Below are 26,486 nucleotides of genomic sequence, written 5' to 3'. Positions count from 1 at the left end.
TGTCTTCGTGTTCAGCATACAACTCGTTAGATGCAACAATTAAACCTGTGGAACCTTTACATGACTGTTGTTCATATTGTACAAAGATTGTCATGTGTGGTGGTACCAATTGCAATGCAGATGTTTTGCCAAGGAAAGGATGACAGTGCTTCAGATCTTACTTTTGTGAAACAAAGAGATGTAACAGGGGATGATAGTAACACACTGAAGGAAGGACTCTATGAGGTTCTGGCTGACATCCAGAGTGAAGGGCTATCATTGGATCAAAGTTCTAGTCATGGATTCTCAACAGAGCTGATGGAGGATATCGTCAAAAATCGTCAAAACATTTTTACTGTCGCATACTTGATGACCAATTTTCCTGTCTTTTCCATATCAAACGCACTGAGAGTGTTGGAAGTTGTCCAAGAAGTGTTCACGGACATACCAAACATTGAGGAAACATCAACTGCGTACAACTCCCATTTCACTTTACATCGGAAATCAAGTGTCAGTGAGTGGTTTGATTTTAATCATCTTGAGTTGGATAATGACAGTGACAGTGATCATGAACTTTTAGAACTTTTAAAGTGTCATTTTCTGTTGACTGTATTTGTCACATAACTATTTTGTCATCTCCTTTATGAACATTGGTTTTTAGTCATATCAATGTATGGCTTTCAAATGCTTATTTTGCTGTGAAAGTGAAATTTTGTTAATGTTAATGTAGGAACAGTATACACAGTTTTAAAATGCCTAAGAAATAGAATTTACTAACTCCAATATTAACCAAAACAAAAGACTAAAATGTCCCAAACATTCATCTCTTCTAGTCATGGTCTGACTTCTATGTTTTAAGAACTTTGTACATTCAGAATTTGTAAATTTTAAATACTTCAAGTGTTAAACATACAACAGATTTGTTTACAATGTAATAACTTTGCCGTGTAAGCAAGCTTGTATGCCACACCAATGACCATTTCTATCGTGCTTATTGGTATATGGATCCCCAAAAATCAACATGCTCTCATAACCATTTGTGTAAATCTCTGTAGTCAAGGCCATGCAGAAGGTCCCTTTTAAACTTCGGGAATGAAGCATACCCCTCATGGCCTGGCGCCTTAGTAAAAACTTCGTTGCTCAGTAGGTCAGTGATGATTTGGAAAACAGCCTCTTCCTCTCTGGGGTTGCCCCTGGAGAAATGTTGTTCCTTCAGATCGTAGTCTCGGTCAACAGACTTGCAAACAAGTTGCCTTGGCAAACAAGTTGCCTTGATTCCAATGTTCCAGCAGTTCTTTTGGCATTATGTTCATCAAGATTTACACTTTAACCTGAGTGCCTGTGATGGTGGAAGGATTATAATGCACTTGACAAAATATAAAAGGACAGCATATGCATACTTGTAGTGACCGTGGGTCTTGTAGAGTAGTAAAGCTAGTTTGTACAATATCAAATAGCCTACCACCATCACCTTCTTTCACTGCATCCTTGAATTTAAGCAATACAAGTCCAAATGTTAGCTTGGCACTGTGATAGTTGAATTTGTAGTCTTCTTGAATTTCTTCTTGCAGGGTGCTGTCCGCTGGAAGTGTTTCTCCGTGGATTTGTTTTTCATGACTGTTGAGGCATAAGACGTTATATGATATTAAGTGTTTTTTAGGCCTATATGGTAGGGAGGGGTACATTAGAGGGGTGGCAGTGGACTTGATAAATACATGTACAAGCATTTCTAAATTGCAAATGATTGCTGATGTCCATGTATCAATACTGACCACCAGGTAGATAAACAGGTTATTTTTAGGAGTGAAGACAGGGGCACAATGCTAACTATCAAAAGAACCACACCTGTTTTTTCGTAGGCTTGGTCTTGAAAACCAGTTCACAATACACCCTACAGTAGAAGTAACCATAAGGGTCTCTGATGTCATGGCCACTGTCCAATGATAACTTGTGTGCCTTAACTTCATGCCTATGATTTTAAAAGCAAAGTTTGCATCTGTTTATGTTGATAATTGCTTGTTTTGATACATCCAGACACAGGACATTTCATGAGCCAGTGAAAAACAGTATACATGAACATGTACCTTACTCGTCCAGAGTGATATTTATAACTCATTTCACAGTCAACTGCACGACATTTCCACCGAGATTGTTGGTTTACTGCCTCCAGCTCCGTGGTCTCTTCAACCAATGATGCCAACTCATCTTTGTTGAACACAAATTTCAGGACATTTTCTTTGCAAACTTCCAACAACCATGTGGCTCTTGTCTGCTTGGACACACATTCATAAGGCATGGCTATCCCTGGCTTATCTGCAAAGAAAAGATTAACCTTTTTGAGTTTCCTGAATTTCTTTTAACATATATACTGTGCAGTGAAATTTAACTTCTGTTTGTTTGTTTGTTTTATCTCCGCTAGTCCAAAAGGTTATTCCGGGCAGTCAGTACTCAGTACTTAATCCTAAGATTGATTGACCATATTTCCACCAGGCATTGTAGTGACCTTCCATATGGGTGTGGATATTTTCTGTAGCCCCAAAAAAGTACTAAGCTACAACCCCTAATGTTGGTCTAATGATAGTCTGTAACTGAACAATGTGATTTGTGTGAGTGTAAATAATGCCTCAGTTACAGACTGCCCAGTCTCTAATTACCTTGCATAAAGCGTATTTAGCATGCCAGTCTGCAAACTCTGTGTCAATGCCTTGAAGCCTCTCGTAATCATTCACTCCATCTCGGTAGGTCCAGATGACATTTTGTGCACGTTCTTCAAAAAGCTGGTCCCCGTGGAGAGATACTTGCTCAATGGTCTTGGTTGTTCCTTTATTTAAGCAGGTCACATAATTTTCTTGGTTGTGCTGAAGGAGTTGAGCCATCTCCCCAGAAACATTGGGATTGAGGAATTGCATACTTAGGAAGCACTTAAAAACAGAAATGTATATTCACCAATAGTTTAAGATACTGTTCTTGGATTGGCCAAGTGACAGATAATTAAAATAATTATACTAGCTATCACCACAATCCAAAACACATCAAAAAAGCTATGCAATCAATCAGGGAAGTGTTTTTAAAATAAAAGTGTCTAAAAAGTTATCTAAATTAATTTTGATTAGGGTGATGTAATAAATAAGTATTGTTATAAACCTAGACTTTCACTCAACAAAACGAGCACTGTGATTGGTTGATCCTTGGTCACGTGCCCCTGATCAAATACAAATCGGGACACAATTTCAGTTGTTGCCCTCTCAGTTGTTTGCTTGTTTGTTTTACTGTGATTCTTGAAGGGAAGGTCTAGGGGAAACTAGTTAGTTTTTTTTTCCCTCGAGTCCTAATGTTTCCCTCAACTTCGTCTAGGGAACATTAGGACTATCGGGAAAACAAAACTGTTTCCCTTGGGACCATACATTAAGTGTATAATCATTTGAAATGCAAATAAAGTTGTAAAGTTTCTACAAGTACCGAGTTGGATTTCTGAGACATCTCCTTAGAGTACTCATGTGGTATGTGTATGACAACTACATCTCTAAATGATTGAAATGCAGGCAGATACTTTGTTACCACCCGGCTGACAATAACAGCCCAATTTCTGGCAAGGTTTTCCATGACATCCTTATCTGGCAGCAGTTCTACAAACTGAATGTCGCTGACTGTTTTCTTGCTACTATGGCTGTTGAGGATCTTGAACTCGATCTAGCACTGCAAACTGATGTGCCCAGTGAATGGAGCGGTTGAGATACTTTTGGGACTGGACTCTGGCATGAATTTCGTAATCAATGTTGTCTCCCACCAACCTGTTTTTTAGAAAGTGCACAATTATTCATTGCCTAATTAGAATTTTAATAATTAAAAAATGGGTTCGTACAGTCCTTGATTATCCTGAATTCTCCAAATTATTTGATGTCATATAGAGCTCCCATAGCCTAAAAAACCTCATTACAACTTCACGCCGATTTAAGTGTGTCATTCAGAAATGGGAAAAACCGCTGGATTTTGTAGCTTGAAGGCTCGTTTTTAGTCCTTTGGGCATTCACTTCGGAGCCACCGAAAACGTGTTGAATAAGTTCGGTTTTATTCGTTTGGAAAAAGGTGAGATCTTTTGGATGAGGACCTAAAGCGACTTCAAAGGAATGGAACAATAGCGCAATTATGCGACCACGAGCGGCAGAGTTTATTATCGTATCCTTTTGTTCTTGATGTGTGAATAAACTGCATAGAATGACTTGGGGCTTTACATGCATTTAGTTTTTTTCGCAAAACATTTCCAAGTTCGATTTGTATTTATGAAAATAGAGCATTTTGAGAGCTTCAAAAAGAGATCTTGAACGAGGCTTTTTGGTCAATGTAGGCCGAAGTTCGATGTTTGTTTGTTGATCGGCAGTTCAAACTGCAAAGTTAATTTATGCGAAGCCGTCTCCGTCCGAAGCGTGTGTGAATTCCCGGAGGTACATGTATTATTGCAGAGAGTCCTGAACGAAATTTCATCCCGAAAACGTTTCTTTTTTATTGTATTTTTTTTTAACGAGAAGGTCAATTTGACGGCTGTAAAATGTGGTCTGAATGAGTTTCTGTGGTCGAGATTTCTCAACGACGCGCCGTCTGACAGTTCCGCTGCTGACTGCTCCTTCTCGTTTTGATTTTGAGTTATTGAAGTTATTCCCTACAAAGCAAAAAAGTTCTTTGGTGAATTTCACTTTCTTCTTTAAATAAACGAGGCCTGGATTTTTTATATTACTGCACGCGCTGAGCATCCTGAGTTCTTGATATTAACAGCCGTGTTTACGTTTGATATTCGAGATCGTTCCGATAAGCGCGTGCTTGATCATAAGCATAAAATAAACTTTAAAAGTTTAGAGATTATCAAAGAAAAGTTGCAGTCCGACAGCTTTAAAAAACTTTTTTTTTGTGAATCGAACTGAGCTATTGTTCGTTCTCACAAAAGGAAATTGTCACACATTTCCTCAAAGGGCCTTCCGATTTCTATAGTTGTCTTACATTCCCGAGTGACATCCGACGTGAACACCGATGAATCGGCAATGAGTCTAAACAATAGCATGAATATATGAATACTTAACGACCCACAAAACGTGGGTACACACTTAAATCGACGTGAAGTTGTCATGCTAGCATAATTACTAAAAACATTGAAACTACGGGAAACAGAAAAAGCAATAAATGATGAATTCACAAAAATATCTTATTGACTATCTAAAAGGAAATCATTAAGTCGCAAAAATAATGAGAATAAGTAAAACTAAATTTGAATCAGTTGATGTGGTATAAAGAAATACTCACTTGTACAAGGGAAGTTTAGTACTCTCCAATCTCCTGATGACAGTTTCCATACAACCTGCAGTGTGTGCTTCAAGGCTTGCTTTAGCTTTCTCCTCATCCAAGAGCTTTTTTAAATACTTGTGTCCCTTAGAATTTGTAAGTTTCGAGGCACGTCTGACTTACATCCAGTTGTGACTGGGCCGCTTGTTTCCGGAACACCTCTTGGACCAACTTGATGGCACTGCAATTCTCTTCAATTGAAGCCTTCCATATCTTCAATTTGCCTTCCAATTGCTCGATCATTTTGCTTTGAAGGCGAACAATGGAATCTGGAGACATGCACACTCCCAAACGATTCAGACGATTGAGGTCGTCATGTTTGACACCACTGTGAAATAGTATGGTCGAAATCCTGTAGTGGACTGCTGATGCATGAAGATTTCGAAAACGGGCCAGTGCTGCAGTGGCAAGAGCAAGTGAATTCAGGTTTCTTCCAGCAACCTATATTTCCTCCTGAAAGAGACCACTTGCTCCGAATACACAATTAAACCACAAAGGGCAGTAAATTCTCACCTCCTCCATAAACAATTTGTTGGAGAAACCCGCCAATTCATCTGGATTTCTCGCGCAAAGCATTGCTTCCGACTTCAGATAATCTCTAAATTCTTTGGATAAAACTTTGCGGATGCTACTGTTTACTTCAGGTGCTAGTTCTTCGTGCTTCAAGACAGCATTGGACACTTCACGCCAGTTTTTGCATACAAGGTTTTTCACCAATGTTTTGGTTTGGTCGTCTCGCGGGATTCTCACCGTCACATTTCCCGAACGGTTCACGTACACAACTTTTACCTGAAGTCCTGTTGGTGGTAAGTAATTCACGTTTAGTCTTCTCAATACTTCATCTTCTTTTTGTGATGGAATTGACGTAGTACAATTTGCTCCGGTAAATGAGAGAGACTTCCGCGATTTGTTAGGCGATTTCATTTACGTAGGTTTACTGGCTGCTGGCGAATTAACCCGCACAAGCTTCCCTTTTCTCCATGAAGGACTCGCTTTCTCCGGAGTTGATAGCGTACATTTAGTAATTTTTATAGATGTATTACTTAGTGTGGGGCAGGTTCCAGCTTTCATCTACTCGAACAAATGACCAAGATTTAGAATTTTGCGGCCACAGTGGTTGCAAACACAATCCGAATATACTTCAGGATCCTCCAAGAAAACCAATCCAACTTGACGGCAAACGTCCACAAGCACAATTCCAAAGGAATCTTTCCGCTGTGACTGTTTAAACAGATTTTGAGAGGATGAGTAAAACTGTTTACCGGAGAGGTTCCCAAACTTCACTTTAAAAGAACTTTTACAAATCCTGTAGCGCTCACAGCGACCTCCCGACATAACTTTTTTCGCATCTTGAGCGCCACAACAGCTTCTCAAATCCACATGTTTTTGTCGAAAGTAAAACTTCTCACTTCCAATAAAAATAAACTTGCTTTTTATTGGCTGTTTATACACTTACGGTAAAGCTGTCCAGCGCGACTAATTAGGGGGTGTTCACCGATTTTACAGGCTTTGCTGGCAGGCGTTTTTTTCCCTCACTGCCACGCCCCTCACCCGCCCCTCCTCCACTAGTCCCAATTCTCTATGCATCCAAAATGGCGGCCTTCTAACGCGCGTTCGAATACACCCAAAAGTGCCTGCTCTGCAGGCTAACTTTAAATCTGCTTACTTCTTAACATTCTATATTATCTTTGTTAATCAAAAAGGATATTTATTTAACAAATAAATGATTTTATGCGCCTTCTCAGTGCATCTGTTCTGTGGCTTCTGTTCGGGTGGTAGTAAGGAGATACTCTACCTAATTACCCTACATAAGGCTCGGTTAGACCATCATTTGTCCTCTTTGGCCTAGATCATACAACAGTGAACTAAGGCGCATATCCAAGGGAAACTCGTCACTTCAGTTAAGTATTTTTAGACGTTTTTAACATCCCCACTTGAGGACATGGCCTTCTCTAATGTCACATCGCTTACACCAAGGGTGCTCATTCTAGGCCATTCATTTGTACGAAGACATAAGCAGTTTATTGCCATACAGGCTTATCAGAACACTGACTTCGCCCTGGATTTCAAAGTGTCCGATGTGTGTACAGTTTGTATGCTGGGTATTGGTGGTCAAATTGGTCTGACTGGACCTCCTCACTATTCCGGATATGGCTCCAGATATAGTTATTCTCGAGCTTGGTTCGAATGACTTGTGTGATACAACAAGCGATGCTGAGACCATGGGACTAGCAATAGAGGCGTTTGTGGAAATATCGTACCACCAATGTAGTGTTCGTTACATCATGGTGTGTAAAGTAATTCTGCGACCAAATCAACCCTTTCCCTATTACAACGACAAAGTGGATAGCTTAAACCGCTATTTAGTGAAGGCTCTCGCCAACGTCCCATTTGCGGGAGTTTAGCGTCACCGCGGGCTTTACCATCCTGCTATCAACATTTATCTTTCTGATGGGATACATTTACATGATTCCGGGAACAAAGCCCTTTATCGCAGTTACCGGGGGGCAATCCTGGCGGCCTTGCGAGGCCAATGACTTGCTTTACTAGCTAACATATGTAGAGAAAGTAATTCATTATCGCTTTTGTCCTTTGTACTATGTCAGTTGCCCCATCAATGGGAATGTTGTTGACGCATCATGAGGGAACATGCGCTCGCCCACATTTCACACCCCGGAAATACCTTTCATTTTATACAATTTTCTAATCCGAGAAATGATTGTTGCGGACACTATGGTTTTTGTTTATCTGCAACTCCAAACTGGCCATTTTGGGATTAGCTTCCCTTCTTAAAGACAAAAGTCACTTAGAGATTTTACGACTACAAGAGAGGCGATTGCCCATTGTTACTCCCTATACGTTTGGGATGGCACTTCTGTATGTTTACAGTCGTTATTTGCCTTGTATATTAGGCACTAGTTGTATGGAACAGGGCTCACCTGTTTCTTTCGACAACCTTTTATGTTAAACGCTCCGCGGTATACTACTATTATGATCCTTGCGGCTAGAGATATATCTCCATGCCATTCATGTATAATACCGCTGTGTACTTTGTACACCTGCTGTCTCTATTTGGGGCAGTAGTTTTGTTTTGAGCCTGTTTGCACATTAGTTGCCACACCCATGTATTAATCTCATTCAGGGAGCAGACATATGTCACACAACCTTGTTAGTATGCAACCAGTAACCTGAAGCGCATTTTCCCTCACGGCGTAAGATCTTGGGGTGCGAGCGCTTCTCCATTAAAACCCAGTAAGTATAAATTACTTCATGTAGACTACCTAATTTTACTAATACAGAATGCCGCCACGTAAACGACCTGTCCCAACCCAGGGACCAACAGGCTAAGTGCCGAAGCGCAGGCGGGAAGATCGCCCAGCCGCTCCCGGACCTTCTTATACAGCTCGCCTAACACCAGACCTTATAGAGACAATAAGCCAAAGTGTCGCTACAGCGGTGAACAATGAACTGCAGACCATGGAAAACCAAACGAGCCTCCTCAAGCTCTCCAGTACAGTTCATTCCGGATCCCCCGGCACCACCGGGGCACCCATCCACATCTGCTCAAAGCGATGTCCAGGAGTTAGTGCAGGCCTCAACCTCAGAAGTCATTCAGTCCTTAACAAATGGCAGAGTACAGACAGAAGAACGCCCTGTCACTAGTAAGAACCCATTTATCTCAGCCAGCGTACCCTTAACCCATAGGGTGACCGAAAAAATATGCAATAAAATATGGGCAGGCGAGTTTGTGGATTTCTCTACCCTGTGTTCTCCCCAAGATACTGAAGGGCAATACCTACTAAAATTTCAGAATAATGAGGGCAATACGGCCGTGTCCATGGTCCCGAATGTCAGGCGCAAAACATTCAGAACATTGAGCAATGGACCATGGTATTTAACACCTTCGTGGCCAGATATACTCAAAAGTATCCGAACGAAGCGCCCAGTCTAATGAAATATTGTTTCATCGCTAGGAAATTGGCCTTTCAGTCCGCTAATTGGAAGTTTTATGATGATAATTTCTGCCAGTTGAGACAGAGTGCCTCCCCTGGGACCAAATTCATAGCGAGCTATATTTATGAGCACATCTCAACAAAAGTAAGGTTGGCTCAGGTCCCCGGGTGCCCAGTAAAACAAACAGGCCGCCCTTTCCCAAAGGGTTTTGCTGGAGATTCCACAACGGGCAAAAATGTAAGGATGTTCCTTTAAGCACCAATGTTATCAATGCCGCAACAATCATCCAGTCTCCCGCTGCCAGCAAAACCCAAAACATGATAGTTCCAAACAAGCCGGGGAACGTCCCGTCACCGCAAAGCAATCCACTCAAGCCGCCAATGCCATTTCCCACTCCAGTTAAGGTCCCTAAATTAGCGTTCTATCTCCAAGGCTACAACAAGAAATTACTTCATGGATTGATCACAGGGTCTTCATTTGGCTTCCGATTACATTATCATGGTCACAGCGTTGCAGTTACATCATGGAAATTTGTTATCTGCCTATGCACATCCCACCATTGTGGACAGTAAGCTAGCCAAGGAAAGGGAATTTGGTCGCATCATGGGCCCCTTTACAAACCCCCCATTCTCCACGTTCTTTGTCTCGCCTTTAGGCGTTATTCCTAAGAAAACTCCCGGGGGAAACCAAATGATCCACCACCTCTCCTTTCCTCCCGCTAGCTTGGTTAACAATTTCATCCCGGTTGAATTCTCTTCCGTCAAATATGCCACAGTGGATGATGCAATCAATATCATTAAACAGTTAGGAAAAGGATGTGCCATGGCAAAAACAGTTGTCCGAAGCGCCTTTCGCATTCTACCAATTCACTCCTCGGACTATCACTTATTAGGCCTCCAGTGGAATGGGCAGTGGTATTTCGACAAGGCTGTTCCTATGGAAGCCGCCTCCTTGTGCCGGAATTTTGAATTTCTAAGTTCTGCGCTTGAATGGATTGCCAAGCACAAATTGGGCATCCCACATATAATACATATTTTAGATGATTTTTCTGATAATTGATAAGTCCATGGCCGCTTGTGGCACTCATCTTCAACGCTCTCTGGACACATGTGCAGATATAGGGGTTCCAATGGCGTCAGAAAAAACAGAAGGCCCCTCACAAGTTCTTGCGTTTACGGGAATAGAACTAGATTGCAACAGGCATGAAGCTAGGCTTCCCTGGGAAAAAGTGGAAAAATGCGTGACCACAATTCAGGGCTTTCTGACGAAAAGAAAAGTCACATTGCGTGAACTTCAATCCCTGATTGGTTTACTGAACTTTGCGTGTTCCGTCGTTGTACCAGGAAGAGTATTTCGTCGTCGCTTAATTAACCTCACCTTAGGTATTAAACGATCGTCACATTACATACGGTTGACTCAGGAAGTTAAGAAAGATTTGTGTATATGGCATCAGTTTCTTGCAGGGTTTAATTGTCAATTATTTTTTCTCGAGGAAGCCTGGCATATGTCACCCGCTCTTCATTTTTATTTCAATGCCGCAAAGTCACAGGGTTACGGCATAATTTTTGGAACCAGTTGGGCATTGGCAAGTGGCCGGCTTATTGGAAAACTAAAGATATTTCCTTTCTAGAATTGTTTCCTATCGTGTTCGGTCTAAGAATGTGGTGTGATCACCTTAAGAACCAACACGTGATCTTTGTGTCCGATAACGAAAGCGTCGTTCACGTCATCAACAAACAAACCGCTCAAGATAAAGAGTTGCTCTCATTGCTCCCCCAACTGGTATTAACTTGCCTTAGATATAATATCTTATTCAAAGCCAGACACCTCGCCGGCAGCAAGAATATATTGGCTGATAGTCTCTCTCGGTTGCAGGTGGACAAATTCACACGCCTTTCTCACGGCGTGGATCAGGCTCCCACACCGATACCACCCGAGCTACAGCCGGCAAATTGGGTCCTACACTAACCAAGTTGTTCGAGGCTAGCTTGAGTCCATCATCAGTGCGCACGTACCGGCATCCATGGACACTGTTTAAAGAATTTGAGCGAACTCAATTTAATAATCACCAGTTAAGCCTTCCCATACAATCCGACATATTAGTTCTTTTTACCGCTCATCTGTATGAGCTTAATTATTCCCCATCCACGGTTCTGACATATCTGTCAGCCATCGGTTACGTCCATCGTCTGGCCAACTTGCCAGACCCTTCAAAATCAGAACAAGTCAAATTAATGTTACGAGGTTACTCCAACCTTAAACCAGCAGACACCGATTCACGGTTACCAATCACATTACCGCTGTTAGAACGCACCTTACAAGCTTTGGATGTTACGCAATCCTCGCACTTTCAGCAGAAATTAGCCAAAGCTATGTGTTCATTGGCCTTTTTTGCCACCTTACGTGTTGGAGAAATTACTATTCGTCCGGGTCAGGCACTTCGTAATGTCATCCATTTTTATCAGATCTCTTTTATGAAGGACCACCATGACACCTTGACGGCCATCAAATTATCACTAGTTAAATACAAACACAGTGACCCCTCATGACCCGCAGATATTCTTGTTTACCGCGATAAACCTGTCTGCCCCGTCTTTCACTTACTCGAATTTTTAGCTATTCGAGGCACTGCGGCTGGCCCATTATTCTGTCGGCCTGATAACACTCCCGTGCATAGGGCCTATTTCACTCGCGTCTTAAAGGATGCACTCCGTTTCTGTGATTTAGATCTCACCAGATACAAAACACATAGCTTTCGCATAGGCACGGCTTCATGGGCCGCAGCAAAAGGCATGTCTGACACCCAAATCAGGCTTTTTGGTAGATGGAAATTGAACGCCTTTTTGCGGTATATCCGGATGCCACATATCGGCCCTTCCGTTACGACGTGAGTCACGCTCACCAGGTGCCCATTTGGTAGATTTTCTCCGATATCTAAACTAATTCCTCTTTTAGACCATTTCTCCGAATAGTTCCCCGTGGTGTACGCAGGGGCTACACACCGTAAGGACCTGTTCGGTGTTATGAATACTTATCTCTTATATTCCCGGTGCCAAAACAAAAAACCAAAACATTTTAATCAAATCAGAAATTATCGAGCTACGGCATGGCATTTTAGAAAATAGAAATTCAAGGTCATAAAATTGGCAGCCAAACCAAAGCCAACTACAAAGTAAAAGGTAAACTAAATTAATATCATCAAGTCGCTTTACATACTAATTGTGTATTCTAAGTTTTTAACTTTGCAGAAATAGTGATTTCCTTGAATGTTCGAGGACTCAGGTGCGAAGGAAGACGTTCAGCTATCGGCGTTGAGATATTCTTGGAAGCAACTTACCTTGCTAAGCATGACATCACACTGAAGACATTTAAAAGAGCTTTCAACCGGATGACCTTTGGGCATTTTCTTTCCTGCTCTCTTACAATTTACACACTGTCGCTTCCTACCCTGGATTTTTTCAATAAAATGTTTGCCAGCATTTTCAGCTGAAAGTGAAAGCGTCTCGATCTTACGGCGCTTTGCGGTGCTCGTGCGTGAGCAAAAGCCATCAACAAACTGTGCTGTGAGGCTTGTGCGAAATGCGGCTTGCTTTAGCTTACCTTTACCTTGTCCCTGCCGAAAAAATTGCACAAGACGAAAGCATTACAAATAGAAAGATCAATCAAGAACCAAAACAAATACCTATACCACTTATAAGACGAACGCCCTATGGTGTAATACTTACCCATTTCGAACAGCAAGATCAATGCCGCCCATGTTCGAATTGTACAGCACCACTACAGGAGGTTTCCAAATCTGCTTATCCCGGCGCTGGGTCACAACATCTGATCCAAAGGGTTTACATTTGTACTAATTAAACTTACATCTCGCTTGTCATGCCACTTAGTAAAAACGATGTTCTGCTTATGGCTAACAACTCTCTGGCCTGAGCATAGCTTTTGTTGCGCGCAAGGGGGCAATTCTTTCTGATTTGTTCTTACTGTTGCCCAAGCGTAGGTGTTCTGGGCTTCCAAATGTCTAAGTAATTTAACTGAACGAAAGAAATTATCAAAAAATACGTGATGATGTTTATTCATAAAAGGTGTAAGCATTTTGAAACAACGTCATAACTTAAACCATGGATTCTTCGTTGGCCCTCTTCTTTACGGAGGTAAACATCGATGTTCAACACATACTCACTACATACTCATGAACTTGTCGAAACGTTGTGTTACGTTTTATCGTTCATTTTCCTAATTAAGTAAATTAATACTAATGGCAACTTGGCAATATGCAGTACCTGCAATGTGACAATGAAAATGGCCCCAATGGTCTTTGAAATTGTATGTGCAAGAAGCAAACAAACCAGACAACAAGATAAGGTCCTCTGTATTCAAAAAGCCCTTTGACAAGCTTATGGAAATCTGCCAAATCAACCCATCAATTACAACAGATGACGAAATTCTGGAAAACCTGTTGGAATTGGATTAAGTTAAACTGTCATATGATACTCAGAACAATAAGCCAATCAATATTGACGTTATTCACATTTAATTTACCTTTTGTTCTCTTGAGAACAAAGTATTTTCAAATGTGGTATTTCCAGCATTCTGACTAATATTTACAGTTACACTTCCTTTTTTCACATTTCAGTTTAATGCGATTTAGCTCATCAAATTCAATTAAAACAAGATGTTGTGAAATTTGATTTTAGAATTAGTTAAGTTATAATACGAGAGTTAGAAAATACGCCCATTTTGAAAAATTACAGCTTTCTTCATTTAATAAGAAATATACCCCACTAATGTCATAACACCTTTGTGAATTAACCAGCATCTTGACTTAAAACACTTTTTCTTTTTTATAATGTAATCTACATGCTTACCTTCTATAGAATCCTTAATAATCAAGAGACAAATCAACACACTTACAGGTGATCAAAATATTACCTTACAAACGCAGAAATAACAGCAAAGCACACCTAATATATGAAAAATTAATATCAAATGTAGTCCAGAAAAATCAACATTTTACTGCTTTTCTTTTAATGACAATTACTATTATAATCCTTTCCAGATATTGCAGTGCAAACTCAAAACAGAAAGAAAGTTAAACCGAATAAGTGCATTTAGACTTATATTTAGGCAATAAATGCAAGGAAACGGTGGTTTGTTTCAGTAATATTTCGATATAATTCTATATCATTGTCAGACTGAATAGAATTATATCGAAATATTACTGAAACAAACCACCGTTTCCTTGCATTTATTGCCTAAATATTAGTCTAAATGCACTTATTCGGTTTAACTTTCGTTCTATTTCTCCTGAAATTATCAGCCGGTAATGGCTTCAAACTCAAAACAATGGCAGAAACACTGGTAATTAGTATATTTTCTTTATAACAATATTATTAAGAACATTTATTTAAAAAAGTATATCTCAAGAACAGCTCACCAGGAAGTCTTTGCACATTAAACCTATAATTACCCAATAGTTGTCTAACAATAAGCTAACAAACTGAGCAAATGGCAGATGGTCTGTACAAAAATCAACATTAGTTCCTGCCATTTTTGTCTGTCTCTCTCTCTCTCTCTCTGCTCCTCTTCATCTTGTGCTTACTATCCAATAATTCCTTCATTCACTTGACCACTATTATACAACAAACAATTTAGAGAGAAAAATTTAAAACCTATTAGTATTAAAACAGACTTGGGTTTCTATTATGATTAGAGCAGTTTTAACTTGAGTGTCGTAAAACCAACACCAAAGTAATTACACAGCCAATCGCAAGCGCGAGTAAAAATACCTCAGCCAATCATGAACGGAACTAATTCACAAGAATTTCAAAGCGATTAAAGTTGCTTTAACTAGCCAATCACGAGCAAAAGGAAAACCAATTCTATAATTACTGGCCAATCAAATTATAATTTTTTTTTCGCCATCTATGTCAGAGTGATAGTTAACCAACCATAAAAGCCGACTTATCGTTGTCTAAAAGAGCTTTCAATCGATCGCAGTTTATTTGTGACTGTTATGCTGTAAACTGCCGAATCGGATGAGAAGTTTGATGGGTTAGAATACTGTATTTGGTTGAAAATGGCATTGGAATAAACGGTTACAGAAGAGAGGATGTTGTGTCGTGTCGTTTGTTCAGGGAGCAAAATTTGGGGAATGTAAGTACTTATTTTAGTATCTGGACTTTTCCGTAAATCGCTCCAGCTCTCGAGTGTGCATCTTCAACACAGAGGTTTCGTTAGGTATCGTTGAGAGAGCAGCTAAAATGTGTCTTCGGTGTGCCCAGAAGCATGAAATTTAAATTGTCTTTCTCTTTTAGATGCAATGTTCAACCTATTCTGCTATTTCCCCCAGAAATTTAGCTGGTCAGGCTTTCGTCATCAACCATACGCAGCATTTCCTATTGGTTGTGTTCGCAATGCACAATTCTGAAACCGCGTTTTTGTTTTTTTGGGCAGCAGGAGTTTTCGTTGACAAACAGTTACCTGGGAATTGGTATGAAACTAAAAACTTTATTAGATCCTTTCACCTGGTGATGTTGAATTCGAATGTAAAAGAGCTGAAGGGGTTACTAGACGACAGCCGGCGTATGGCTCTATTTTTGGCGCGAAAACATTTTGCGAGCCAGCCGACGACGGCACCAATGAGGCGGGACGTTGTTTCAACCGATTATTGCGAAGTACTGTTACATTGTATACTTTTTCTCCGTCATTTTGCTGCAATGTCCGGCCCACATTTTTGTAACGTTTGTAAAAATCATTGGGTGTTGACCAGAGTGTCGCACATCCATAGACAAAATTGCCCTTGGAGGGAGTGTGTATACCCTCCATGCACCCGCATTCGGCGACGAAATGAATTTGGTCGATCAATAAATAGGGCGATCACTTCGACCTCAACTGCATCAACAGAAGCTGGCCCTAGTGGCTTGTTGACAGTTTCAGCTGCTGCTGTACTGTCCACAGCAAATGCAGCAACTGCAGATGGCAGTGCCACTTCTGACGCGGCTGCCAGAGCCGGAAAGTAACCCCATTGAAATGTAGTAAGTGTTTTCAGTTACGAAAATCATTTACCTGGTTTTCTTTCCTTAGCATTGTTATCATTTTTCCGGTTACTTACAAATTATAATACATGAAAGAAAGCAACTTTTTTTCAGGGCAGTGGTTAGGCTGCTTACAACACTGGCTTTGACATAAAAAGTCTTAAGTTGCTTTTTGGTGGAAATAATTTTGAGCCAAACTTTACCCAGCTTATTATGCTTATAAGAGATTTTGGTTGACATTTCCAGTAATGGTCACCAAAATAATTCATTGTCTTTAAATATTTAGCTATTGCATTCATCATTTCTGTTTTTCACATGTTTCTGGCCACAAGTTTAAGTGTGGCTGTCACTAAAATTAACATGAAAAACCCTTAAAACAGAGTTGAAGTAAATAACCCTAAGGGAAAGTTCATTTAATATAAGAAGGGGATGGGGGGAATGAAGATATTGAAACTCGAAGTTTGAAATTTTAGCAGCCCCATTTGCTAGTGGTTCAATTTTTTTAAGTTATCTGCACTAGTTCTGCTAGTGACACAGTGTCTATTGCTTATGTTGTTACTCTTTCGCAATCTTACTGCCCACAATGATCTATTAAAATTAGGAATGTGTGCCGAAATTGCAGCACCATCTTTCTTAGATTTAGGGGGAGATATTTGTCAAGGCAAATAGCTTATCCATCTAATGGTAGCTTCAATCCTTTCACTATTTCAAACAAACAAGCACACATTGTGAATGGGAAAATAAATTCAGACGCTACTAAAGTCTTGGGAAAAAAACACTAGCAGTGATAGTATTTGTACACATTACTTGCATGAAGGGGCAAATGTGTGAGATCACTTTCGTAATTATTGTTTGACTAATGTAAGCCTGCTTTAGAGATCTTCTAAATAGAGCATGTAATGGAGAATTCACTATAGCAGATTGGCAGACATTATCTAGAACTCCTGGAAATGTAACAAATATTGTAAGGCTATCCTATCTGAAATCAAAAGTTGCAGAAATGAACTTGATTAAATTAAAAAATCTGAACCAGCCAATAGCAACAATTAAAGCCCGCCACTCAGGTGGTGCTCAAACGCTAAGCTCTGATGAAATGGGAGGATTAGAACCTGTCATATATTTAGCTAAAGGTGCTAGAGTCATGCTCACTATGAACATTTGGACGACAGTTGGTCTTTGCAGTGGTGCGCTAGGAACTGTATTAGATTTTGTTTATGCTGATGGCCAAACTCCTCCAGTCCTACCTATTTGTGTTCTAGTTCAGTTTGATGAAGACTATACTGGACCTTCTCTGACTGGAAGTGTTCCAAGATGCGTTCCAATTTGTCCAATAACCCAGATTTCTCAAAACCTAGGTCAGAAATGTGAAAGACAACAACTTCCTTTAAAGCTAGCATGGGCGATGACTATTCACAAGAGCCAAGGTCTAACTGTCAAAAAAGCATGGGTAGATCTTGGCCCTTCAGAAAATTCACCTGGTATAACATACGTTGCTCCTGGTAGAGTAAAAAACTCTAAGATCTCATAATCGAGCCAATGCTATTTGAAAGGCTGCAAGCTTACCAAAAAATCAACATTTTTGAAATATAGATTGTTAGAGGAAAATAAACTTGATTCTTTATCTAAAAATACTTCTAAAATGCACATCTTAAATAAGTTTGACTTTATCCAGTAAAACATGTTCTGCAAAACCTAAAGCAAACATCCAAATACAACTCATTGCGTTGCCCTTTTTTTCTTTGTTTGAGTTTACGCATTCTGTTAATAAAACATTCTTTGTTGCAGACAGTGGCAAGCAAAAGGAATTATTTTAAGTGTTGCAATTTCATCTAATAAGTACACTGTATTCATGCACCTAACTAGTCTCCACCTTCACAGGGACAACTGGTGTCCCTGTATTTGGCAACCCAAGCCCCTTGGCCCCTGACTTTTCTATCTGTAAAAGGTAGAGGCCATTTTGTTGTTTTTTTCCTCTGTAATAATGAGTGCTTATGCCAACTCCCTAATAATTCAAACCTTACCTGCAATGTATAATTTCCTTAAAATATCCAAACTCACAAACTTATTTATCATCATCATCATCATCATCAAAGCAATTCAACGTAATTCTCTCACTGATATTCTACCCATATTTATTATTTATTTGCAGCGACTGAGCACGGGTTTATTCACAACCTCAGTCCAATTAAGAAGTCCCTTAAAACAAAGCATCAATGGTACAAGTTTCAGCTTCAAACTTCACCCACTAAAGTGAAACGTTTTGTAGGCTTTAATCTTCATGCCCACGACTCCTTGAGACATATTGAGGATACAAAGAGCCCAGTACAGCTCAAGAACATTGTTGTAAAAGAAAATAACAAATGCATTTTTAACCAACAGTCAGCACTACATGAGGCAGGCTTATCAGATGTGCCAATTAGTTACATCAACCAACCAAAGCTTGAAAGCGCGGCAGAATCAAGTGCTGCCACGTCAGTTACTGTGTCAGAAGTAAAAATTTACACCCAAACCAGAAAGTAAATATTAGTGGTTCCCTCACTATGGGAAAAGAAGATCTTAAGGCTGTTGTTCTCAGATCCACTGGGGCAACAACCCATGTAAAAGAAGATTGTGTGTTAGAGGACAAAACTGGCTCATCCATGATTCACATATGGGAACCACTTGTCCATACCTTAACAACTGGTAACTCATACTCCTTCACCAACCTCACAGTGACGACTCTCCAAGGATCTACCTATCTGAGTACATCACCAAGCACGACAGCAACTCCTACAACACAAACGGTTGGAACACTGACTGGAACAGGTATGCTTAAAAGTCCAGAAAAAGAAATAACCGCCACAGAGTTTAATTTGGTATCAAAGCTGAAGATATTTTGTTCCTGCAAAGTATGCAAAAAAAGATTAAACGATGCGGAATCATTCACATGCACCACACTGAAATGTGAGAATTGTGGTAAACGACAGATGTCAAAGGATACCAAACTTCAGGCTTCAGCAAAAATTTGCGTTACCGACTCAGAAGGAAACACCAACCAAGATATCTGGATCTTGCCTTTCACCAAGCAACTAGAAGCCCTGCTGGCTGGATCTCACTTGTCTTTAAAAGATAAAACAGACAACATCGAAGTCTATCTGATGTCTCTAAAAGATGTTTGTTTGGTTTACAATCTCCAAAGAACAAAGATAACAAAGGTCGTTTCCTTCAAATGCCCAAAAGAAAAATCTGATTAGCAGGCAAATATAAGTCTAGAAACCGCATTTCTACATTTTATGAGAAAAGTGCATTACCCTTGTACCACTATTACACTTTATAATTTAATTGTTTGTAATTGAAATTGTTTAATGTTACTAACATCGAACTGGCCCATGAATCCCAAAGCAAACAGTTTGTGCATGTCCTTTGCCAACTGTTCGAATACGAAAAACATATGTGACCATCCACGGGAAAGCAGGGCCAAAGGTGATAGCACGCTCAAAACACGCTAACACAGCACGCTTAATGTGCCTAGTTTCACGGATATGCGCATACTAATTTGCACAAAACTTTAGAACGCACTACTTTTTGTTTGGAAATAGTTAGCACGCTTAACCTTTTGTTTCAATAAGGGTGCTCGATGTCACGCTTAGTGTGTGTTTTAACATGCTAAAACTTTCAAGAACACACTTGAATAATAACAGAAACAACACCAAGTCATTTCAGCTGTCATTGTTGAGACGAAAGTTTAAGCAAAGTTTCATGCAAAACACTGAAAATTGTTTACAGGTCAGTGAAAAGTCTGCAAATAGCCAGGGCATTTTTTGGTATCTGATGACTGGCAACCCTGACAATAGAAATCACCTGCACATTAATGTCCCAGAAGAACCGATCAAAGAGTAACCTTAGTGGCCAACTAAAACGAAACCAACTATACCCTTTTCAAATTCCATTTGAAACTTTCCTTTTCAGGACATCACAATCTTTCTTTTCGTGAAACGTTTTGGACCGATCCATACATTCAGATCAAAAAGTAAGAAAAAATGCTGACGTCATGGGCACTCCAAAGGCTGATTTAGAAGTTACAACTTAAGCTTAAAACTGTCCCATGCAATTTCTAGAGCGTGCCCTGCTTGCATCATGCAAAAAACAGCACACAACTCTTGTCATTCAACATTGCCTACACACGATTGTTGTAAAGGCCGGGCCAAACGAGAGCTGATAGTAAATGATTGTGGCCGAAAGGGGCCGATAGTTGAGACTCTCGCTCTTGTTTGGCACCTAACTATCGGCCACTCTCATAGAGTTTGAACATGGTGAAATTTTTGTCCATAGTCGCCGATAGTTTTGTCTCATTTGGCACCAGTCTGCCGATAGTGGCCGATAGTTCAACTATTGGCTACTATCGGGTCTCGTTTGGCCCGGCCTTAAGATTTTAAAACATGTTCCACCCTGTCAAAAGCTATATTATGTACCACACACGCAAAACTTTACGTGATAAGAACCTTGATACCAAATTCTGATCACAACCATGTACAAGTAAAAACTTGATAAACTGGTTCTGATATCAACTTTGTACACATACAACTTGACTTTGTTTATCTCAAGCCCTCCTTTTTTCCTTGGCTATTAATATTGACGTTCTATTGGATACCTCATCTCCACATAAATTGTACGCCCGTCGATTGGACCATTTTGATCCTTCTTTTTCTCTTTTAAGATCTCTGCACATACCAATTTTGCCCTTCACTCAAAATGAATCAAACACGGCTGAAGGGTTACATCCACAATGTATCCCCCACTAAAGAGTAGAGTCAAATCATTTTCGTACTTTGTCTTCGCTCTCCAAGTAGACCAATCATTAAAACGACAAGGTGTCTGTTACAATATTTTGAAGCAAAAAACGCTGAAAAGTTTCCAACACTCAAGGGAACCTGTCATTCTCCACAATGTGACGCTGAAAAGAAGTGTACATAATCTAGCAGAAGATTACATTATAGTCAACAAAAGATCCCGGGTGAACGCAGCAAACGACATTCCATTCGAGTATGCTGAGCCTGAGCCAAAAGTTCACCAACATCCAAGATATCACTTCATTAGAAGAAAATGAACTGACAACTGTGAAAGGAATTTTAGCTCTCCAACCTGTGTCCAGCACGTGCCCATGAAGGACGGTTTCTTACTTCCCATGTTAGAGCGCTGCGCTATTTCTGACCACACAGGAATGACTCGCCTAACGCTGTGGGGAAATGCCATTGACGAAGTTGTTAACCTGAAGTGTTATACCATCACAAATCTCCATGTAAAGGTCTTCAACTCCAGGAAATACCTTACGTCAACTCCACAAACCAAGTTTACCATTGCTGAAGATGCCTATGACCCTCCTTCAGAACAAGCTTTCTCTGCTTGTACCAAAAATTCTTTTAGCAGATAGTTACAAGACTTGGCTCTCGTGTGTCAAATGCGCAAAACAGGTCAGCGACATCACATAAAGAAGCAAAAGTCTCATCAAGTGCAACAATTGCAGTACTGTCCAGCCTGTCTCCTCTTGTAACACAAAAGGTTTGGTGCGTGTATGTTGTAGTTTAAATTTTTTTAAAACCAGTTCATTTTTAATTAGTCCAGTTTATTTTTTTCAAACCAGTTTAATTTTCGTTTTTGGTTTTTCATCAACTGGCTAAAAAAGGGATTTTATTTTCGGGGGGTGTGGTTAAAAAAATAGGGGCGTGTTTCTTTTTTTTGAGGGGGGGGGGGGGGGTTCTAAAAAGAATCAGATGGGAAAAAAAGAATGTGAAAAAAAAAACATTCATATCCCCCCAGATCTCAGTCCCTCCCCACTCATCTGACTTCCTTTCTTACCACCCCCTAACATGAAAATGAACATGAACTATTTTTTATTTTTTGTACTCACCGTGACTCGAACCACCGACCTCCATTGACAATCTCCAACTGTGTTCCAACACCTTACCCACTGCGCCATCAGAGTAATCGTTGAAGCAATCAGCATATTTGTTAGTCTTGTAACTTAAAGGCCCCAGACTTCCAACTGCATGGATGAATTACTATTAATTTATGCATACATGCGCACTTGATCCGAAAGGAGACTTTGAAATGACTTTGAAATGAGATGAAGACTAACGAGTTAGAAACATGGCTAACCCACTTGAATCGCTCGCTGAAGCGTGTGTAACGACAGAAATATTCTATGAGAAATTAGATGCCCTGAAAGACAAGTTAAAAAGGACTTGCAGATAACGCTTTTTAACAAGGACACATTTTTCAACAAAGCGAAAGCCTTCCTCAAATACCAGACTGAGAAACAGCTCGGAATTCAAGTAGAAGATTTAGAAGTGAAGCTGTCCAAGTGGGACACATCGACAATCATGCGGAAAAAGTGGGCATATTCAAATGGATAAATAATAACAGAAAGAAAAAGAAAGTAGTACCCAAGAGAGAACTTTACGATGTGCTAACTCTAGCCCACAGGCGCACTGCTCATCATGGTCATCAAATAACTGCAGAGTGGATCATCGAGAACTACTCGGAAGTCAAATGTGAAGGTGGTGGCGACATTTGTCTGGCTTTGCCTTCTGCATGCAGAACAACAATCTATCACAAGTCGTGTTAAACTTGTAAACAAACCAATTCAAGTACCAAAGTTTCTATCTCTTCTAGAGATAGATCTAATGGGCTTCCGCAACTGCCCTTGCGAGTGTGTGAAGAAACACACATGTGCCATAAACTTAATTGATCACCACACAAGGTATGTTCATGTTTCTCCACTAACAGAGAAAACGGCGGATGAAGTCATGAGAGTATTCAACCAGTACTGGCATTCCAAAAAAAATCCTAACCGACAATGATGGAGAATTTGCAAACAAGAAAATGAAAGCATTCTGGAAAGAAAATGGGATTAAAGTGGCACATGGTTCTCCACGCACCCCAACGGCCCAAGGTTTGGTGGAAAGATCAAATCGTTCATGGAAGGACGACATGAGAGCTCTAATAATGAGAACCTGTTCAAAAATTCTGGAAAAATGGTGTGAAAAAGCCGAAGAAGCCGCTTATACAAGGAATATAAGCTACCACCGAGCCATAAAGATGACGCCGTATGAAGTGGTCTATGGCGTAAAGGCCCACAGAGAGGTAATCCATCCAGATCCAGACCCAGATATAGATAAAGAATCTGAAGAATGTGAAGAGGAAAGGCCCAAAAAAACGACAAAAAGTACAGGACAATCAGGAAAAGTACAACAAGCAAATGGTACAGCAAACACAGAAAAAAAATGAAGCTCCAAATCAAAAGTGCAAAGTCGGTGACATAGTGTCTGTGAAAATTGATTGTGTTGATAAGACATCACCACTGCATTCCAATCTTCTTTTAGCAAAGATTGAAACGATCGAAAACACCTACGCACGTGTTGTTACCAAGTTTGGTCGAATCAACACATTGATTTCGCCCACCTGTTTGTATCCATGCACAGCTAGCTCTAAAAACATTGAATTTAATTATGATACAAAACTATCATTTTCTGCAGCTTGCAAAAAAGCTATTTGGATAATCTTGTTCTTTCCAGAATTAAAAATAAAATGCATGTAACAGCTGCAGAACATTGAACTTCATTATGATACACAACTACAGTAGAACCCCGCTTTACGACCACTTCATTAATACGACCACCTTGTTATTACAACCATTTTTTTGTGCCCGGAACGAATTTAAAGTCCAGTCATTTCCTTAGTTTTACAGCCTCGTTAATCCGACCACCACGTTATTATGACCACATTTTCACGGCTCGAAGATGGTCGTATTAACAGGGTTCCACTGTATCATTTTCTGCAACTTGCAAAAAAGCTGTTTAGATTATGTCATTCCCTTCAGAATTAAAAATTCAATTTAACAGCTGCAAGCACTTCTGCTTCAGTGTGGGAGAGTATCTGTTGTTTCTTGATTGGGGTGAAAAAGCATGGGGTAGTTCAGGTGTTCAGTATTCCTTACAACTTTCGATAACCATTCGAAGTAATCACTGTTAAAATTGAGTGCTTAACCTAAATAGTACAATGCCCCTAACCTTACATGAAAGCTAACTGTTCAAAATAAGTGCTTAGGCCTAATCACTAAACAAGTACTTAACCCTAATTGCTGAAATGCATACAGTGTCGCCAACCATGAATGAAAGCTAACCGTTCAAAATAAGTGCTTAGGCCTAATCACTACACAAGTACTTAACCCTAATTGCTGAAATGCATACAGTGTCCCAAACCATAAATGAAAGCTAACCGTTCAAAATAAGTGCTTAGGCCTAATCAGTACACAAGTACTTAACCCTAATTGCTGAAATGCATACAGTGTCCCCAACCATAAATGAAAGCTAACCGTTCAAAATAAGCGCTTAGGCCTAATCACTACACAAGTACTTAACCCTAATTGCTGAAATGCATACAGTGTCCCCAACCATAAAGGAAAGCTAACCGTTCAAAATAAGTGCTTAGGCCTAATCACTACACAAGTACTTAACCCTAATTGCTGAAATGCAGGGTCGGCATTAGGTAACATAGGGTGAAGCGGTCCCGACTGATCGGAATTTTCCGATCGTCCTTGTGACGTCGTCGTCCGACTGCTTTCACGAAATAAACAAATATGGCGCTGAAGTGTTTTATTATCCTTTGCATTGTATGATAAATTTGCCGGCGGCCAGCTCTGTTGGGACAACTATTCCTCAGTTTACACACTGAAGGACTGACAAAGCAGATTTTTACGAGGAGTGGATGAATGTTTACATGCCTTTACCATTTTATCTTTGCCCACCGCTTCACTCGATGTTACTTCTTTGTACTGTTGCAGAGGACACTACATAACATAAAGGTGAGGAGGACCCGAGCCCAACTGGATCCAGCCTTCGTTTGGAAAAGTATTCCTCATTAATTATTTGACTCAAAAGCAGTTCTTTCGATGAATACATGAACATATGCTGTTATATGAATTTTCAACACCTGATGAAACTGTTTACATCTTTCACGAAAATATTGTTTACTACTTCTTTGTACTGTTTTTGCACTACATAATAGGGTGAGGGTGACGTGTAGTGGCATTTGCAGAAATAAATCATAAACAACAAGTGATTTTTCGTTGCAGGTCAAATAAAGCGGGATAATGTCAAACACAACGTGTGCGCCTTTTTTGTGTTCTTTGACCGATATTTGGGAAGAGTAGCAATAACACCATCCCTTCCCCTACTTGGGCTTGCTTTTGGCTGTTAATTTTTAACTCCCTTCTTCCGCTGAACTGCCTATATTAGCGGGAACCCGGGAAAATCTGGCGGGAGATTTGAGTTGTAATTTACCTTTGCCTAGCTCGCGTCTTGATAATGGCAGAAAATTATGATGACTGTGCTCCTTGCGAACAAATTCCCGAAAGAACCTGCTACGTTTCTTCTATGGATCAGGTCGCAAAGCTAATTTCAAGTTTTGAAACGAAAAATACTGTAAAGTTTTCCTGTTACAAGGGTACTGGTAACTTTGGAAATCATGGTGAGTTAATATTTATTAATTTTTGGTTAACTTTTGCCCCCATAATACAGTTCTGCTGAGTCCTGTCAATTGCTGCAAATGTGGGGATCTAACCTTTGGAATAATAATAATAATTAAAAAAGAAAATCAATGGATTTAGAATCCACAGGATGACACTGAGACACTTCTTACAACAATAACAACACAATCCTTCCTTTAACTTAACATGTTGTGATCCTTTTTTTGAACTATGGAGTTCCTCACATACACAAAACTTCAATTAGATGAATAAAGTGTTAGTGAAAATTAGGAACTTCACTCTGGACAGTGCTCTTTTGTTATTAGAATCTTTGGTGACTTTACAAATTCAATCCCAGGAGAATGCCCCTTACAACAAATCCACCCCAGCCCCCTCCCCCCCTTCCCATTGCCATGCCCTGGAGAAGCTGATGAAAGGATCAAATGGTTGCAAAAAAAAGAGGAAAACTTCTGATTAGGTTTACTCAAATTGTTAATGTGGTTGGATTATTTCAGAAGTCTGGATACAACAATTGCATAGTTGTAAATGCAAATGTCACCATAGATGCTATTTGTTGCTGGGTACACACCAGAGACATAATTCCTATTAAATTGCAGTTTGTAGTCTTTCATGATCACATGCATGCCCTTTCTGGTCTTGGTATCATGTCCAAAATTCAAACA

General features: G+C 40.0%; 3 pseudogenes across 1 annotated transcript; 2 read left to right on the top strand and 1 right to left on the bottom strand.

Moving 5' to 3' along the window:
- Positions 1 to 970: 970 nt before the first annotated feature.
- On the bottom strand, positions 971 to 6,645 carry LOC146476811 (uncharacterized; annotated as a pseudogene). Its single transcript, XR_014865456.1, has 8 exons — positions 6,399 to 6,645; positions 5,403 to 6,155; positions 5,272 to 5,326; positions 3,439 to 3,770; positions 2,612 to 2,900; positions 2,064 to 2,292; positions 1,823 to 1,948; positions 971 to 1,596 (listed from the first exon to the last, which is right to left on the bottom strand). The product of XR_014865456.1 is annotated as an uncharacterized LOC146476811 (transcript).
- A 2,128-nt stretch (positions 6,646 to 8,773) lies between these two features.
- Positions 8,774 to 17,973, top strand: LOC146476810 (ATP-dependent DNA helicase PIF1-like; annotated as a pseudogene).
- A 174-nt stretch (positions 17,974 to 18,147) lies between these two features.
- On the top strand, positions 18,148 to 19,531 carry LOC146476809 (uncharacterized; annotated as a pseudogene).
- The last annotated feature ends 6,955 nt before the right edge of the window (positions 19,532 to 26,486 follow it).

The sequence above is a fragment of the Pavona decussata genome, unplaced genomic scaffold (assembly GCF_977016875.1).
Source record: "Pavona decussata unplaced genomic scaffold, jaPavDecu1.1 SCAFFOLD_72, whole genome shotgun sequence".
In the NCBI taxonomy this organism is placed as follows: Eukaryota; Metazoa; Cnidaria; class Anthozoa; order Scleractinia; family Agariciidae; genus Pavona; species Pavona decussata.
Note: the sequence above shows the minus strand (reverse complement) of the source record. Positions and strands in the feature narration are given on the sequence as shown.